Source organism: Gasterosteus aculeatus, chromosome 17 (genome assembly GCF_964276395.1).
Source record: "Gasterosteus aculeatus chromosome 17, fGasAcu3.hap1.1, whole genome shotgun sequence".
NCBI lineage: Eukaryota > Metazoa > Chordata > Actinopteri > Perciformes > Gasterosteidae > Gasterosteus > Gasterosteus aculeatus.
In genome coordinates, this window is record NC_135705.1 from 21460372 (window position 1) to 21478927 (window position 18556).

At 45.4% G+C, this 18556-nt stretch overlaps 1 protein-coding gene and 1 long non-coding RNA gene across 2 annotated transcripts in view; one reads left to right on the forward strand and one right to left on the reverse strand.

Annotated features, from left to right (window-relative positions):
• Positions 1-17244, reverse strand: part of LOC120835443 (caM kinase-like vesicle-associated protein) — a 32073-nt gene extending 14829 nt beyond the window's left edge. The window contains exon 1 of the mRNA XM_040204363.2: positions 17043-17244. The gene's annotated coding sequence lies outside the window, so the exon portion shown is untranslated. The remainder of the gene's footprint in view (positions 1-17042) is intronic.
• Positions 1968-3034, forward strand: LOC144388886 (uncharacterized). The gene is made up of 2 exons (XR_013453142.1): positions 1968-2785; positions 2882-3034. It is a non-coding gene; the product is annotated as an uncharacterized LOC144388886 (long non-coding RNA).
• Positions 17245-18556: the final 1312 nt, after the last annotated feature.

An 18556-nucleotide genomic window follows, 5' to 3' on the forward strand; every position in this document is an offset into this window, starting at 1 on the left:
TTCCCTCCGGCCATGTATTGACTATCGCGGTTTAAACGAGATAACCATCAAGAATAAGTATCCGTTACCACTCATGAACGAGGCCTTTGATGCACTTCAAGGGTCCACAATCTTCACTAAGTTAGACTTGCGTAATGCATACCACTTGGTGAGAATTCGTAAGGGAGACGAGTGGTTGACAGGATTTAACACACCGTTGGGGCATTTTGAATATCAAGTCATGCCGTTTGGATTGACTAATGCCCCAGCGGTATTTCAGGGGCTGGTTAACGACGTGCTCAGAGACATGTTGGGACGTTTCGTATTTGTGTATCTTGATGACATCCTCATATTTTCTAGAGACCCCACCGAACACATTCAACATGTCCGCCTGGTGCTACAACGTCTCCTGGAGAACAAATTATATGCCAAAGCGGAGAAATGTGAATTTCATGCCGACACTGTTTCATTCCTGGGCTACGTCATTTCTGAGGGACAGGTGAGGATGGATCCAGCTAAGGTGGAGGCAGTACTTGGATGGCCTAGGCCCGACACGAGAAAGCAACTTCAGAGGTTCTTAGGGTTTGCTAACTTTTACCGACGGTTTATTCGGGATTACAGTAGTGTCGCCGCTCCCCTTACTGCACTTACCTCCTGTAGCAAACCCTACGTGTGGACCCCAGAAGCAGAGGGGGCGTTTGGGGAACTCAAGAGGCGGTTCACGTCTGCTCCCATCCTTGCCCAACCTGATCCGTGCCGGCAGTTTGTTGTCGAGGTGGATGCCTCTGACGTGGGGCTGGGAGCGGTGTTATCCCAACGCACCGCGACGGACGGTAAGCTCCACCCCTGTGCTTACTTGTCGCGTCGGTTGTCCCCGGCCGAGCGCAATTACGATGTGGGCAACCGTGAGCTACTGGCCGTCAAGGTCGCCCTGGAGGAATGGCGTCATTGGTTGGAGGGTGCGGAACTACCGTTTGTGGTTTGGACAGACCATAAGAATCTCGAGTACATCCGGTCAGCGAAACGCCTCAACTCACGTCAAGCCAGGTGGGCCCTGTTTTTTGGACGTTTTTCCTTCTCCCTGACTTACAGACCTGGATCACGTAACACCAAACCAGACGCCCTATCTAGAGTGTTTTCCAGAGAGGAGGAGGGGCGAGAGCCGGACACCATCGTCCCCAAACACTGCTTGGTCGGGGCAGCCCTGTGGAGAATAGAAGACGAGGTAACCTCTGCCCTCAGAGTCAACCCGGGGCCAGGTAATGGGCCTCCGGGCCGGCTATTTGTGCCAGATAATGTGAGAACTAATGTCCTGCAGTGGGCTCATGGCTCAAGGCTGACGTGCCATCCCGGAGTGGCTCGGACCATGGCATTTCTAAGGAGACGGTTCTGGTGGCCAACCATGGCTGACGACACAAAGGGATACGTCGCAGCTTGCCAAGTGTGCGCACAAAATAAGGTATCTAATAGACCTAGCGTCGGATTTTTACGCCCCCTGCCCATACCACGACGCCCATGGTCTCATGTGGCACTGGACTTCGTGACCGGACTACCCCCGTCAGAAGGTAACACAGTTGTACTCACCGTGGTTGATCGTTTCAGCAAGTATGCCCATTTCGTTCCACTCCCCAAGCTCCCGTCAGCAAAGGAGACGGCCTCTATCCTTGTCAAGGAGGTGTTTCGCATACATGGGTTGCCTTGTGACCTGGTCTCGGACCGGGGGCCCCAATTTTCCTCGGCTGTCTGGAGAGCCTTCTGTAGGGCCATTGGGGCCACAGTCAGTCTGTGCTCGGGATACCATCCACAGACCAATGGTCAGGCAGAGAGAGCTAACCAGAAACTGGAGATATCTCTTCGATGTCTAGTGTCTGCTAATCCCGGGTCCTGGGCCTCCCAAATCTACTGGGCAGAATATGCGCACAACACCTTGCCCTCTTCCGCAACAGGTATGTCCCCTTTTCAATGTTTGTACGGCTATCAACCTCCCCTTTTCCCATCCCAGGAGAGAGACATCGCCGTGCCCTCCGTACACAGTCACATCCGTCGCTGTCACCGAACCTGGCATCGAGTCCGCGCGGCCTTGCTCCGCTCCTCTGAGCATTACCAACGGCATGCCAACCGCCACCGGACGGCCGCCCCGAACTACAAAGTAGGTGACAAGGTCTGGCTGTCCACTAAAGACCTTCCACTGAGGACGGAGTCTAGAAAACTGTCTCAGAGATTCATTGGCCCGTTCGTAATTGAAGGGGTCATCAACCCGGTTGCGGTCCGATTGAAGTTACCTAGGTCCCTTCGTGTTCACCCCACTTTCCACGTGTCCCGTCTTAAACCGGTCCTCCTCAGCCCCCTCCTGCCCCCTCCCCCGCGACCCCCCCCACCACGGATCATTGACGGTGCTCCGGCTTACACAGTGCGTAGGATTCTGGACTCCAGACGCCGGGGCCGGGGAACCCAATACCTAGTGGATTGGGAGGGTTTTGGTCCAGAGGAGCGGTGCTGGATTCCCCGCCGCCAGATCCTGGACGCCGTCATGGTGAGGGACTACCATCGCCGTCGGCCAGACAGGCCTGGTGGGGTGTCTGGAGACACCCGTCGGAGAGGGGGTACTGTCAGGTCGCCACCCTCAGGAGGCGTCGGTGTGTTGGCACCAACCAGCACTCGAGGGGGCCGGACGTCAGCACGGAGGTGAGAGCAGGGCCCAGCTGCGTCTCATCCACAATCACCCACCTGTTGCTGCCTTCCAATCAGGGGAGGTATTTAGGAGCGGCCCCGAAGCCTCTTCCCCGCCGGATTGTTAGTCTTGTTTGTGAGTCAGACCGATAACTCAGGTCGAAGAACAGCAAGAAGTCAGAGGCCGCTGTTCTAAAACTAACCAGTGTCCTGTCTTCCTCTTTTCACCCAGGCACCTGAACGGGCCGCATGGCCCACGCACCTCCCCGGGAATCCCGCTCACTGTTTTTCCCCCACCTCTGGAATCCGGGACCGCCGTCACCACCCCGTCACCTCCTAGTCCGGTGCCTCCTTTTCACGAATAAAATACATGGTGACTAACAAATCTGCGTTTGGGTCTTTTCCAGTGGAGGCAATACGTGACAATGAGTCCAAATATGTCGGCCAATGACCCTGGCAGGCCCCACAAAAACACTGCACTGTTAGCGAAAATCATTTCCATACATTCAAAAGAAATGGGTGCCGGAGAAGACCCAATCAAAGCACTTTAGATGTATAGTATTTCGCAGAGTACGGCATATGACACATTGGTGATTCAATGTATTCATGGAGCAGTTCTAAGAAGCTTACTGGAGAAGAAAAAAACATTCTGCAGCATCACCACATTGCCTCATTATTGCAACACGGATTGTGACTCTGAGGGGAAGCGGCTCCACGGTGGGGAGGGGGTGTAGCGAGCTAATTACTCACATTACGGTGTTTAAGGCTATGCCGTTTCCACCTTTACGGAGAGGCAGCTGAAAAAAGTCCACGGCGATGTAAGGCGAGGAGGGAGACAACAAGGGCAGGGACGGAAAGTTGCATCAATCAGCAAGGTGCGGAATATGGATGATGGCAGAGCTTTTAGAAGTTGGCGCAAACACAATGAATGAATTATTCACGGCCCACCGTCTTCTTCCCCACAGCGTGTCTCGCTGGGCGGTTCGTGCCTTTCTTGTATCGAGGAATCGCTGTGTCTCAGGGCGCTTGCTGGGAGCAGAGGCGCACCAGCTCCAGTGTAGCAGTTCTACTCAGCTCTGCTCAAATCACAGTCATAAGCGCTGAACAGCTTGTCGATGCACGCGGCGAATCTCTCGAGGATCCATTATGTTTCTCATTTGCATGCCAGGCCTCACGTTCAAGTATTGGAGGCTTTACAATCCCTCTATTTTGTTTCAGGAGGTGATCCAGGCCCGATAGGGTGATCATTCGGTTGGCTTAAAAGAATAATCTCTCTCCGTATGAGCTGTCATTCTTTAGAAATGTCACTCATATTGCCCCTTTCCTCATGCATGAGAAAAGGGCTGCAGAGGAAGCCCTCACTCTCCTCTCCACTTGCTTCTGTCTTCCCGTGCCATCTCTCTCTCTCACACACAGTCGAGCTCCTCTGTGCTGGCGAATGACTCACGAATGACACCACAGGCTCAACGTTGCGCTTTACGAGAATCACAAGTGAAAGTTGCGGCCCCCTCTCCTGCAGGGGGGCCGGGCTCTCATCACACACGCTGTACTCTGTCAGAACTACTGTTGTCGATATGTCGCTGTGGCGTCACAGGCCGAACACGCTGGCCTTCCTACACCTGCTGCCATTGACTTTAAACAAGCACAGACTTAAATGGGCAGATCATGTGATTTTCAGATCCTGCAAGCATCGTCTCTCCTTGTGTCTTCCTGCTGATTACAACTGACTCAAAGTGACTTCAAAGTGTGTCCACTATAACATGAACCCTGAATCCTGTCGGCACACACGTACATTTACCTGCTTTATTCCACAGTTCCACATGGTCCATTTTGTGTATTTGACCTGCGAGTCATGAAGACTTGTAAATTTGAGATGTGGTTTTGTCACATAAGTTATTGAAGTGATTCACCACTGCTGCTAGTGCTTGAATGGTAAAGGTCAACCCAGTCTCACAGCAAAACGTGTAATAGATACGTTGTGGACCAACGTGGTATTGTCACGCTTTTTGGGGAGAAAGCGTGACAATAACACGTTTTGTTTGCAACTAGGTCACGTGACTATCAACTATAAAATGGCGGACTGTCGGTCTATTATCTGTGAAAAACACAATATTTTAAGAAACCATCAGCATTTATATGCATTTCGATGGCATTTCTAGCGAGAAGTATGCGTCATATTTTCATTATCTTCTATCAGAGAATGTAGAAGATCTTCGTTTATTAGTTTCTGGTGACGTAGTTGCAAGGCGATGTAAATGAACAGGCCAAAATAAAACGTAGTATTGTCACGATTTTGGGGAGAAGGCGTGAGAATACCACGTTCCACAACGTAGCTATTACACGTTTTGCTGTGAGACTGGGTGGTAATGGTGGGAGGGCTTGCTACAGGGGAGAGGCTTTTTCTTTCAGGCATTCATAAAGTTAATGTATTTTATAATATGATGTTACAGATTTTTGTTATATGACTCATTTTCTTTATTACGTTTGATCATTAATAAATAGGTACGCCATTCATAAATCATTGAACAACACAGGAAGTTTGTCTGTGTCTACCAGGTGAGATACTAACCGATTATTAATTGTCATTCATTATTAATACTTATTATTAATACATTATTAATTAATGCTTTCGTCGCTCTGCCCAGCTTCACCAAAGGTTGCTTTACACAACTCCGAATCATCCAACACTCTCTTTTGGTATTTAACATGTGGGAGGTTTTTGAGGAGGCCATTTCAACAAAGCAGCTAATGGTTGGAATCATACAGTAATTGTCTCTACAACAAGACAGTGAGACATGTTGATGGCCACAGTTCCGGTAAATTAAGCAAATAGCTAACAAGCAGGGAAATTCATTAACTGCTTTAGTATTCAGTTATTCAGCAGAAGTAGGACAACAAAACCAAAAAACACTGTGACAACTGAATCGTGCCGTGCAAGCTTTCCACCCACGGCTGCATGTCAGCTGTTGACCTCCAGTGTGGCTGCCTGAGGGTGCTTGAGTCTACATACAGAGCCGTGGTCTTCAGGTAAGAAGTGCCGTCCCTATAGAGAGACTAGGAGAGAACAAATGCATACTAGTTAGTTTTGATAAAAACAGCCGGATGCTCGGGGAGAGCAATGTGTGTAAGAGCATGCATGGGTGCACACTCGTATGTGGGCATTACAGTGTGAATTTATATGCCGCACTGTAGTAAGAACATTTGTGTCATAACCCTATTTACAACGTGTACAGCCGCTATTTCTAATTTTAGCCCAAGAAGTACGCCCGCTGTCAAAACTGCTGCACCTTCATGTCATGTTTAGGTCCCATGCAGCAACCACCTGGAGACAGAGGAGCTCTGCTGAGAAGCCGGTGAACACAGAAACATATGGAAATATGTGCCAACATCTAATCAAATACACAAAGTTATACTCAGATAATTTACTATTAATACTACTACATGTATGTAATGGCCCGCGGTGGATCTGTAATCCCTAAGGACCCCCCCCCCAGACAGGACAACAGCTTCTATGCTGTTTTGTTCACATGCAATCTCGTAAAATGTAGTTTCGGTGAAAAACTGCAATGAATCTATCTACATGAAACCAATTGTTTCAGTCAAACAAAATCGTACACCATTAGATGAATTAATGAAAATTATCGTTTTTTTTAATTTAGAAATGTTGCGATGTTTAAAAACCTTAAGGTAAAAAACTATATGCAATCTTATGATAAAACCATAAAATGAAGCGAGCTTCATGTCAAAGACAAGTCTCTTGTGTACATGCAGCGTCCCCTCAACAACACAGGAGCCAACGACGCTCTTATCAGCTCTCAGATGCTCCGTCCTGCTTCAATTGCAGGGCTATAAAATCAATATTACATGAAATATTATCCTCTAATGGTTTGAATGTCGACCTGGCGCTTATTGAAAGTCCCCTCAGATTGCTGACTGTGAAAAAGCGACAAACATCATGAACGATAAAATCAAGAAAGCCCATTAATGAAACTGACAGGAGGGGACTGTGAATAACATTTGAAAGCCAAGAATTGTACACCACTGCGACTCCCTCCCCATCAGGGGATGAGCCGCTGTCCTGTGGTGATACTGTGTCGCTCTGTAGCTGAACCGCTGCAAAAGTCGATCTTAGCCTACAGTCCAATGCAGAATCCTCCATATTCAATTGTCTTGTTAGGCACAGGATTGGACTCGCTATACATTAAGTCTCCTACATTTATCCAGCTTCAATAATGTGCAGGGGGGAATTCAGGTCTCGTAGGCTAATAAGCCAGTAGATTTCCAGAAGGCAGTTCCTGCCTGCTGCTATATTCAGGAGAAGCAGCACATCACCAGTTTTCTGGGATTTTATCAGCGTTTTTTTCTTGATCGATTCCTCTTGATGTTGGGAAGATGCAAAGAATTCACACCTGTCTTCACCGGCAGCACCGGCCTCCTCAGACTCTTCTTATCTCAGATGTGATAGTAGCTACACCAGTGAAAATCTTTGGACCATAGTTATGTGTGGTCACTCGTTCTTTAATGCAAAGAGACCAAGAACGTTTCTGTCGACACAAAAATAGACCATTTTATTCCTAACTCAAATATGACAACAAAGTCCTTCCAGCAGCATCCTCCCTGTGTTTCATTTCCTCTCCCCCATGTAAATAAACAGATTGTGTCTAATGCTGCCATTAGTTTCCGCCGTATCTCTGCGTATCACTGCTGCTTCCATCTTTTATTCTCCCTTCTCACTCCGTTTGAACAGCTCCATTCTCCACCAGGGAGAGGAGGCTTTTTATACGATGTACTATATTACACTGACAAGAAAATAGGAAGCTGAGAGGATGAAAATGCCTTTAACAGAGGGGAGGGGAGAAGGGGGTCTGAGGCCTCATCCCGGAGCACCATGTTTAAAACAAGGCCGATCGGGGGGGGTTGGTCTGAAGTCCGGGCACAACTGAAATGGAATATGCTGTGATGAATGCACTTCTCAAAGGCAGCGCATGTGTGATGAAGATGATCTGCGTGGTTTAGATTCATTCTATGTGATGTCTTTTGGCTAATGAAATAGCCTCAATCTACAGGGAGTGAGGCAGTGCAAGGGCTGCACTTTTTAGCAAAATACTTGAAAACATCCTTTGTAAATCAAATGACGCTAAAGAATAAATTAGAATTATTTGAAAGTGAAAGCAACCTGACAGAACATTTTGTGATTTGCAAATCACACTGTTGTTAATACATTAACTAACTACCATGACTACAGTCAATGCGTGTGTATGAAATTCACTCCACCGCTTTTTTACTTTTTTCCATCCTGGAAACCAACATTGAATCAACACAATGCAGAGTCACGGATGACAAGCGGTTAGGAGGCAATGACTTTGACATAAACATACCTGTGTTTTGTTGTTCACAAGTTAACCAGTTGTAGATTATCCGTTTAAATTCTCTTTCATCCTGAGAGAGCAAATTAAAGTCAGCAGCACAGTGGGGCTTCTCGGCCAGGCCGCCGTGCTGTTGCTTGTTAGAAATGTGTTATGGGGGTTGTGGGGGGGTGACGGGTTGGACTGCTGCAGAGCTCTAAGGGCTTGGTGTGAAATCAAAGAGAAGATTTCTCTCTTTGGAGAGAAGCCTAGAAAATGGAACAATGATATTATATCAATTTGTGTTAGTTAATGTGATGCTTGTCTCAACAAGCTGTTTCCCTTCTTTGCTTTCGCGGCCCGCGGCAGTAAAGTTAACGATAATAGTCTGAGCTTTATTTTATTCTACTTTAAATGTAACTTACCACTTTAATGGAAAAAGTGTCAAATAAATCCTCACATTTCAATGTAGCAAGTCATGTATTTTTCATGGTTGAATGGGTCAGTTTGGGTTGACACTATAAAAGCCTGTAAACATTTTTCTACTGTGCTACGTAATACTGTGCTGCATTAACTGGATCAGATGCCCCCCCCAGATAGAAGTGGTCTTTAGGACACTGTCCTACACCGTAGATTTCCGGCCTGTGCAGGGAGACCAGGTTCATTCACTTGTCATTTATTAAGCTTCGGCTGCAGAAGGACAGCTGTTGTAGGATTAATAAACACTGATTTGACAATGATTTTTGTGGAAAATATAGAGGACAGCGCGCTGTAGTTTTCCCACCTACAGAAGCTTAATGTGAACCAGCTCTGTAAAATTCTCCAGACTCTTCCTATTTACACGACATTCTCTCCGGGGGAGAAAACCCAGTGGGATAATCTCTCTTGGCAGAATGTTGCTGAAAATTAGGTTTTGTGTCACGGCTGCGTGCTTTTGGATACTTCGCCAGCGAAGTCAGCTTAGACTGAATTTCCAACTGCTTCACAGATTACAGCAGATAGGAGCTGAAGTTCTGACTCTATGCAGGTAAAACAGATCGTCTAGGACGACGCCAAGAGGCTGGTGGAACGTCCAAGGAGAACAGAATGGTGCTGCGGTGGCTTAACACGTTTGCAATGGGTGTAAATGCAAGATAACAGCTCCGTCTCCGTGGACGGGTGAGACTGCACACTCTCTGTAAGAGGCAACGTAGTCACGTTGGTGTGGAGAGAACTTGGCCTGCAGGGAGGAAATGCTCAGATCCGGGTGGAGTACATGTGTTGCATCCCGCTGTAGGCACAAATCGTGGGCTTCATGAACCTGGTGGAATCACAGCACTGCCCATCAGCTTCACCCACCTGCTCCTCAGAGCTGGGCCAACCCTATTACACTTCCTGCAAAGACCGCAAGTATAATTCCTTAAAAAGAGAAATGCAATTTCAGCCCAAGCTTAAATGAAGTTCTAGGCATTCATGCATGTGTGACACTCTGAGCGTGATCACATTTGTTCTTCTCAAAGGGAAACACGAGCACAGTCCGATTCTTCACTGGACTCATTCCTTACTGTATGTAGTCGAGTGTCTTGTATTAAATCTATGCTGTGACCCCTTTTTCTATTTTTTTTGCTTTCAGTTGGAGCTTTGTTGGAGTAGAAGATCGACAGAGGAGGAGAATCAGATTTCTGCCTCTCAACTTTTAAACATCCACTCAGCAAAAAGCTGGACAGGATTTGTAGATCATGCACACTCCTCCACCAGATTATCACCAGTGCTGTTCACGTGATCAAACACAGCGGCCAACACCTCCCTTCTGTTTGCCCTTGTTTGTTTAGTCTCTTGCCTCCTTATAGATGTAAAGTCTGTTGTTCTAAATAGCTTAAAATGTTAAACCATGTGCTATTGTTTGTCATTATGTTATGACCCATTTCCTACAAACGTATCATGTATGAAAATGTTTTGTATACGTTAATGATGTTATTACATTACATTACATTACATGTCATTTAGCTGACGCTTTTATCCAAAGCGACGTACAATAAGTGCATTCAACCATAGGGTACAAACTCAGGAGAACAAGAAACAAGAAAGTGCAATTTCCTCAAATAAGCCAATTTACAATTTGCTATAGATGAGTGACGTTACAAGTCCAATGTAAGTGCTACAATTTGTTAGTCTTTAGTCGAGGTAGAGTCTGAAGAGGTGGGTCTTTAGTTTGCGGCGGCTCTCTGCGGTCCTGGTGTCAGAGAGCTCGTTCCACCATTTCGGCGCAAGGACAGCGAAGAGTGGAGATCTAGTCGAGTGTTTTGCTCTCAGTGAGGGAGGGATGTTATTGATGGTTCATGAGATGTTACTAGATTTTGTAATACATTTAGATATAGTAATAAGGCGTAAGTGTTTTTTTGGTTTAGAGTAAAGTGACTATATCAAACTTTTCTAGCTGTTATGTCATTTGCCCATTTAGTTATTATATCCACATTAATTATGTTTACCAAAAATGTCATTGTGTAAATATTTTGACAATATTTTGTCCAAGCACCAATAACATTAAAATGACGTCGCAATATTGATATTGTGCTAGTATATATAAAAAATGTTTTCTTTGCGCTATGCGCTGAGAATGATCCTTTTAACTTCTAGTGCTTCTAGTGGCTGAAGCTCCACCTGGTGCCAGAATGAGGTTGTTTTGGGGGTCTGGGGGGATAATAAACATCCCTCTCATTCATTCAGCATCAATCCGTCAGCTGTTTTTTCACACGTGACACGTGTGGCTGTACTCGTTTAATCTTCATGTTCTTGGCAGAAATACCATCCAACTGTGCAGGCACAACAGAGCACGTCTGAAGGGACTCGTTTAAATCGCTTTAAATTGCTTGGACAAGTTACCTACCCACCAGCAAGCTGCACTCTCTACCAGGCCGCTTTTCATCCCACGTGAAGGAAAAAAGGTTATAAAAAAAACTGTCTCTGAGGCCGTTTCAGTCAATAGTAGCAGTCTGTGCCTAAATATACTTTTCTCTGTTTCCTTGTTTTGTCTAGGCAGCAAAATAGTTAATCTGCTGTCGGGATGCTTTATGAGCAGAGAGGCTCTCACACCACCACAGTGGGAGAGTGAGCAGGCGGGAGCGCTGAAGTGCCAGGTGACTCAGAGCATGTGACTGGAGGGGGGGTGTCACACCGGTGGGAGGTGGGGAGATGAATGACTGAGGTGTGAAGCCTCGTCGCTAATGGAGGCGTCCGTTCCTGTAACATGTGATCATCTGTTCAGCCTTTGGGCCGTGTTTGGACTTTCCACAGGGCATCACATCATTACACAGGCTGCTGCAGGTGTAACATCTACCAGTAATTCACATGTGAACTCGCTGCCTGGATGCGAGACGACTCTTGGCTCTTTTTGCTTTATGTAAACGCTTCCTCTTCACACTTCACCAGCTAATCTGACCATTCGCCGCGCCTGTTGTTAGTTGCCTTGGTTACAAAATCCTTGAGTCTGGCATCATAGTACAGTAGTGTTTCTCCTCAACGTAGAGAGAAGCATCATTTGCCTGCGAAGAGGGTTTATGTTGTAAGCTGCGTATTGCTAAATTTGGAAGACTTTTTTTCTCCAGTTTGTCTTTTGGTCCAAACAGCCAGTGAAGATATAACGTTTATGCGCCTTACCGCAGGGATCAGTTAGTATTGTGTCTTTCACACAGGAGGAGTAGGAACAATTATTTTGAACGATATTATATTGGATAAGCTCATTAATGTCTGCCAGGTTTCCCCGGCCCAGTTTCCCTCCTTGTGTGTTGACAAAGATTTAGCGAAGTGGATCTCATTCAATTCAAAATTGCTGCATCTCATTTAAGGCAATTTTTCTATTTTGTCTAATTAATGAATCACCTTCAGGGGAGAAACATTAACGTCTACCTGGCTCTTGTAAACATCAACAAAATGCCTTTCCTCAGTCACAACACACACACACACATCAGGCACACACCCGACTGCAGGCGCCGAGGCTCAAGCACAGTCTGCCGTATATATAAAACTGTAGACTGTTCATCACGGGATCTTTACAGGCTACCGGAGCACTCGGGCTGTGATACACTGCTTACGGAAGGTTTCAGCCATGTGGAGCTCACACAGTATTGTTTTACGGAATACACTGAAAGCCATAAAGATAATGTTCCTGTCTCCTTAAAGTGATCATGTGATCACAATGTATAAAATGAAGCTTTACAGAGCTTTATAATAATGTTTTGGTTCTACTCATATTACTCTCATAGTGTTAATTTCAACAGCAGCACACAGCTTTAAACCCACAGTCCAAGACCTGCACAGCACCAAATGATAATGCTGCTCTGTATCTGCGTGATGAGCAACAACTTCATCGTAATCAACATAAAAGGCCACGATACGTCAATGGCCACAACTTGCTTTCACTTCCTCCAAAGGGGCCAAAGACAGTCAATTATTATTATTTTAATGTCCATTTTAACTGAGGCATTAAAAATCCTTCTGGATGCCAATACGTATACTCTGTTGTGCACAAAATTAAACACTTAAATCATTCATTTTTATTTGCAAATAACAATTATGTAATACAACCTACTGTTAGTTATTAAGCCTGCTGGGAAATGGGATTCATTTGTGTTATTCATAAGAAAAGAACAAGATAATCCTTTTTGCTCCCTCTGGTGACGCACACTGTAAAGATTTCAGATTTAACTGCGTACTGTCTTTAGAGATGTAGCCTGTTCTTTTACCAAGCCCCTTCTCCTCGTCCTCCTCCTGTTTAGCCAGAAGCCAAACCTGCACTGTTGTACTTTTTAAAATTGCAAACGAGGAAAGCCGAGCCTGTCATCCTTCTTAAAGTTCAAACCAGAAAACAAAACCGCATATTATGAAGCCTGTTCAACCATGCAACAAGGTTACCTACGGGGAAAAAGTGCTGCTGGCAATTCCTGCACGTCGATGCCAGAGTGCCACTTCTGCCTGTTTTCTTGTTGCATGAAGCAGAACCACGACGCAGTTGATGCATAAAATGTGACCTGAGAAATGCACATTCAAATATCACATCATCTTATTATTTCAGGATGCAGTCATCAATCATCACTAATCGATAATGATACCTTCTGATTATCAACAGCCTTTATCACAGCTGTGACGGAGAAAACGACCGAGCAGTAAGTGGTACGACAGCTCCACACAGGGGGTCCATTACATCTAATGCCGGTAACGTCACTGCATGCCTTTACAGAAGCGACTGGCCTACAGATGAACAAGTCTACAGTGGCAGGATGAATCAATGTTGAGGTGAAATATTTATCCACTTTCATTTAAAATTCCCCTTCAAATGTAGTATTTGTGGATGCCACGCAGGGTGGCCCTTTGAAGCCGCAGGGCGCTAACAAACCCTTTCACTAAAGATGAGGTTCACTTAGTTCTTGTGTGGATGTTTCTGCTTTCTTAATCATGACTGATTACTTTTTTCAATTGACACTCCTCCAAATCTGTCCACGGGTAGTGCATCGTGTTATTAAAACTTAACTAATGTGATACAACCGTTTCCAGATGCAACCAGCCATAACAGAATGGCGCAGAGACCAGTGAAACCATCGGGTAGTTGATGCTCACTAACACAAGGTGTTTGAGGAAAATGGTCCTTAAAAAGAAACTCCATCAATTTTACACATCAAAGTCAGTAATTACTCCAGGGGAATTATTTGTTAAGGCTGTAGAGGGCATGAGTAGTGCCCCCTACAGCCTTTTGTGGCTGTAAGGGGCACTACAAAGCACAATAAATGCCACCGTTTGATAGTTTGACACCTTTTTCTATACCATCAGGGTCCGCCTTCATTATACAGTACTTTTCTCCCGAACATGATGTCCGAACTGCCTAGTTCAGGAGTGCTCGACCGGTCGATCGCCAGTAAATCGCTGACCATTGCGCATGCGCGGTCGACCGCGGGAGATGACCAGAACTAAAAGTAGCAAAGTAGCTTGCGAGCCGGAAAAGTGTGCTTGGCTAAGTAACAGCGCTAACAGCTTTCTTTCGGAAGTATTTTCATGATGTCCTCAAATGTATAATCTTGTCATTTAAAAAAAAAAAAATTTGAAGCACATGGGATTCATTTTGGTTCTTTAACCGAATAGTGGAATTTAACTGATATTGGTATCAACTACTACATTTCTGGTATTATGTCATTGATAACTGACAAATAAAGATTAAAACAAAACCGGCAGTGAACCACTCATTCTATATGAATGAACTCTTAACATAAACATGTAGAAAACCAAAATGTGTGCATCCATCACTCACAAACGGGAGCCTTTTCTCTGTCATGTTGAGATTAGCAGCTTTATGTCAGGTGCTGCATATTACAGGTATCACTCCAGGATTTATTCTCTGTACCTCTCATTTCATTCTCACGTACAGCTCAATATTTATCCACCGACAGTAAATGGAGCGGGCGCACACACTGCTGTTGCTGCAGTCAGACTCGGACTTTGCAGCATCACTTATTTCTGCAGGTGGCTTCGGTCATGTGAGGACGGCATTGGCTGGGGTTGGATGGACGGACAGCAGCAATGGTTAAACTGAAAAAGCATCAACAAGCCCTTTACCACAAATAGCCATCACTGAATCAGAGGTTGCTTGACATCACAATTATGAAGTGGAATTCATTTGCAGGCTATTTGGAAAGGAGAAAGACTTATTTATGTTATGGTTGGCTGTCTGTTGAGCATAACATACAAGAATATATGTATATATTGCAAAAAGGGTTAAGTTAAGTCAATACAACATTCAGCCTCTGATGTAGCTTTTGATTCCCCTCTTCCAAGCAGGAGACTACACTCACAGTTCCAATAAAAGGAGACGGTCCTATCTTATTACTTTAGATCTCATCCTGTCCACTTGTGGATATAAATGAAAATGATGGTATTTCAGACATTGGATGATTTCTCTGGCGCTCCACATGATATCAGCAATGCGGTATGTAACAATTTATGCCTTAATATTGCTGCTCAGTGTGTGTTTGGATTTAGTGCATGCACTCAGTAAAGTGCACATATGACTGTGTAGAACAGTGCAAAGGATGTTTGTCACATGGCTCTTAAACGGCGCACTTAGTGGCCGAGGACTCTCAAAAGGTCCCATAACATTTCTCATGAGCACAAATTAGGCCACATGCAAGGACGAGAACAAATCGAATATCTTAGAGACATGTGGATGGAAGGATACGTGCGCAGTGCATTGGGCATTGCCTAGAGAACCAGGACTAGTGAAGGCAGAAACTAATAACAACCTAGATGCACTGCAACACTCAATGTTGTCCAAATGAACAGACTTCCTGATATTGATCGCACAGCCATTTTTATAGAGGAGTTACTCATTTCCATTTGTTCCCCTTAGTATTTCACCAGCATTAGCACATTGGTACAGCTCTTTTTAAAGCAAGTCTGTCGCACCAGGGCATCACACAGAGAGCAGATGGAACACAAAGTTCGGGTAGCTCTCCCCGGAGATCTAATTGTGAGCAAATTGCGAAGCCGCGTGACATTGTGATGCGCTTTGTATCTGCTGAAGGCCGTGGAAACACTTGGGGTCCCTCGCGGGTCTGAACCTCTTTTGGGATTGAACAAAACCTTACATGAAGCTCAGTGGTGACCGTGAGGGCATTCCTCATCTTTAAAGACGTGACAAACGGATGACTGGCGTCAACCAGGTAGAAATGCTCTCCCGTGGAGCTTCTTACCTCCCCTAAGTGAATCTGAGTTTATGGCTCAGGTGGCTCTGCCGTTACGTAAAGGTGTATACCGGAATTTCATTGTAAATAGTTTATTAATAATAAAGCAGTAGATGGAGACTCAATTGGACCAGTCAAAGACGTATCATATCCAGGATGTAAATGTCAGAGTGGCTGCTGTTTTTCTGAGGACGGGAGAATGCAGGAGTGCAGAGAGATTAGTGCCAGTGTCTCGCAGGCTGTTACAGTAAAACGATCTATCTATTCGCTGCTGCTGGTAGCAGCAGTTCTTCCTTAAGAACGGGAGCCAATGCAGAATGAAAATCACCAATAATGGCAAATTCTCAAATGGGTAATTCATTTGAGCGTGTAGAAGGCCACCAGTAAGTGTTTACATGACATAAAAATGTATTTTCTATTTTTTGGCATGCAGGGTTTGGAGTCATTAACATCAGAAAATCTGAATGAAATCTGGTGGGTTATACATTAGCTGGGATACAGTTATAATTTGTTATTTTGCATTCATATTTAAAAGTATTTTATTGTTAAATGCTGTTGAGCAGTGGGGTTGCCCTTCTTTCTAAAGCCTAATTTGTTTTATCCCAGGCACTTCTCAGGAGAAAAGCCAGTACATTGCTGACCTTTGACATGCTAGTGGCTGAATGGACATGAATGGATAGTGGCATTAAAAGGGTTCCCCGTGGGAGGCTCAGCATAAGTCACTAAAAATGGTGGTTGTGTGTTTGAATGTCGTTCGCTGGTTTGTGGCATCAGCCCCCCCACAGAGTTGCAGCATCAGCACTTACACAGATGAGTGTCTGTGGAGCTGGTGAAGACTTTGTGCTGTTGGCTGTAAACTCCTGGGATATAATGAAGGAACTAAAATACTCTTGTTGCTGTATTCAGGATGCAGAGGAGCTCTTATGTTTCTGTTTGTTCTTGCATTCATGCTGCAACTATAAAGTTTGCCAAGTGGCAATAACACAGAAGCTAAAAAGGTCACTGCTGTTCATTTGTCTCAATTTCCAGAAATGTTTTTACGGGTGACTAGTTTAGGAAAATAATGTTACAATAGGATGCAAATCTAGTGCCCCTAGAAAAAGATGTGTCTTCCTCCGAACGGTGTAAATATCATGTTTTCATCATTGCAGATCGTATTTAGTCACAATCGTAAATAGTAAAAGTCCGAGATGGGGGTGGGCTTACAAACATCGACAACAGAGGAACCAGAAGCAGTTGAAGTTACCGCGCATTGGGATATCTTTGAATCAGCATTCTGTTGCTGAGTTGATCCCAAAATCTCATCGTTTGTTAAGAAGAAGAAAAAAACATCCCAATTTACCTTGGCAGCAAATTCCGCCTGTAAGCGTAGAATCCAGTGACTGTCCGAGTCGAGTTGGTCCTCGGAGAACCCCCCCTTACTCCTGTAAGCTATTATCACACTAAACGTCTCTGGGAAGTTGAGAGGAACGAAAGTACTTCTGCGTTAAATTGGTGCGCTCCTGCAGCCCGACCATGTGTTGTGCCTGCGCGCGTCGAGCTCCGCGCGGTGAGGAGGAGAGGAGGAGAGGAGGGAGGGGGAGGGGGTCCAGGTCCAGAGCGCACAGACAGGATAGGACAGCAGGAGAAGGGCTCAGAGACCGCGTCCGAGTCGCAGCCCTCTGAACGCGCACTGTATGTTATCTACACTCATCGGGAAAAGACGCGCAGCCGCTGGCGGTGTAAGGTGCACCTGTGCGCTCACGCCTACTTTCCCCACCATTTGGACCTGAAACGCGGATTATAGATGAATCTTAACATTTTCATCTTTTTGAGTGTGTTCGCACAGGGCTAAATTGAATGTGCAACTTCTTGCAGCAGTAATGAAGGGGCCGAAATGCTTTCATAGTAACGATCCTGACAAGTCGCAGAGAACCACTTGATTTGGTTTCAGGGGAAGTATAAAAATAGTATAATGTTTTTCAGGTCGGGTGACAACATTGGCTATATACACCTATCATCTGCCCAGGTTGCAAGAAGACAAGAACAATTTTAACTAAACATTTGCACACACTGGAAACTATGGTTTGCCTATTTTCTATATTTGCCTATGCATTAATAGGCTGCCCTGTCTATCGCCCGAAGTTGGCTGGGATGGACTCCAGCCCCCCCGCAACCCTGTGTGCAGGATAAGCGGTTTGACAATGGATGGATGGATGGATTAATAGGCTGCAGGAAATTCTATAGGACTGACTGTGGAGTTTGGGCAGGGACTATAAAGTCACCTTGGAGGTGGTCTAAACACAGGGCTGGCAGAGTTGTTAAAGTGCCCTGTAGTTGTTTCTCTCACCGTTATGGTTAAGTAACTGTCACGGTTTGGGTTAATGTCTGGTTTTATTTTGTAGTTTCTTGCCTCTGTTCTCCCTGGGTCATGTCACTTCCTGCCTTGTCCTGTCCTCCCCTGTGATTGTCTGTCATGTCATGATTGGACACAGGTGGAAACAATCACCTGCACCTCCCTAGTGTATTTAAGCCATGTGTGTCTGTTGTCACTTGTCGCCTCATTGTCTATTGTCCTGGATGTTCCTCGTTCCTGCCTGCCTGCCTGCCTGCCTGCCTTTTTCCCCCCGGTACTTGTATGTGTTTTTGCCCGTTGGCCTTTTTGTGTTGGAGTTTCTGACTATTAAAGTCCTTTTTGTTTACCGCAAACTCTGCGTTTGAGTCCTGCCTTTTTGCCCACGCAACATCCCTGACAGTAACAATGAAGGGAGTGCAACAACAGGGTCCATTTAAAAAGCATACATGTCTGCAAAACTGAGAGCAATGGGGAAGTTCAGAAGGATTAGGTGATAAGTGTTGACAAAAGGGTTAAACAGT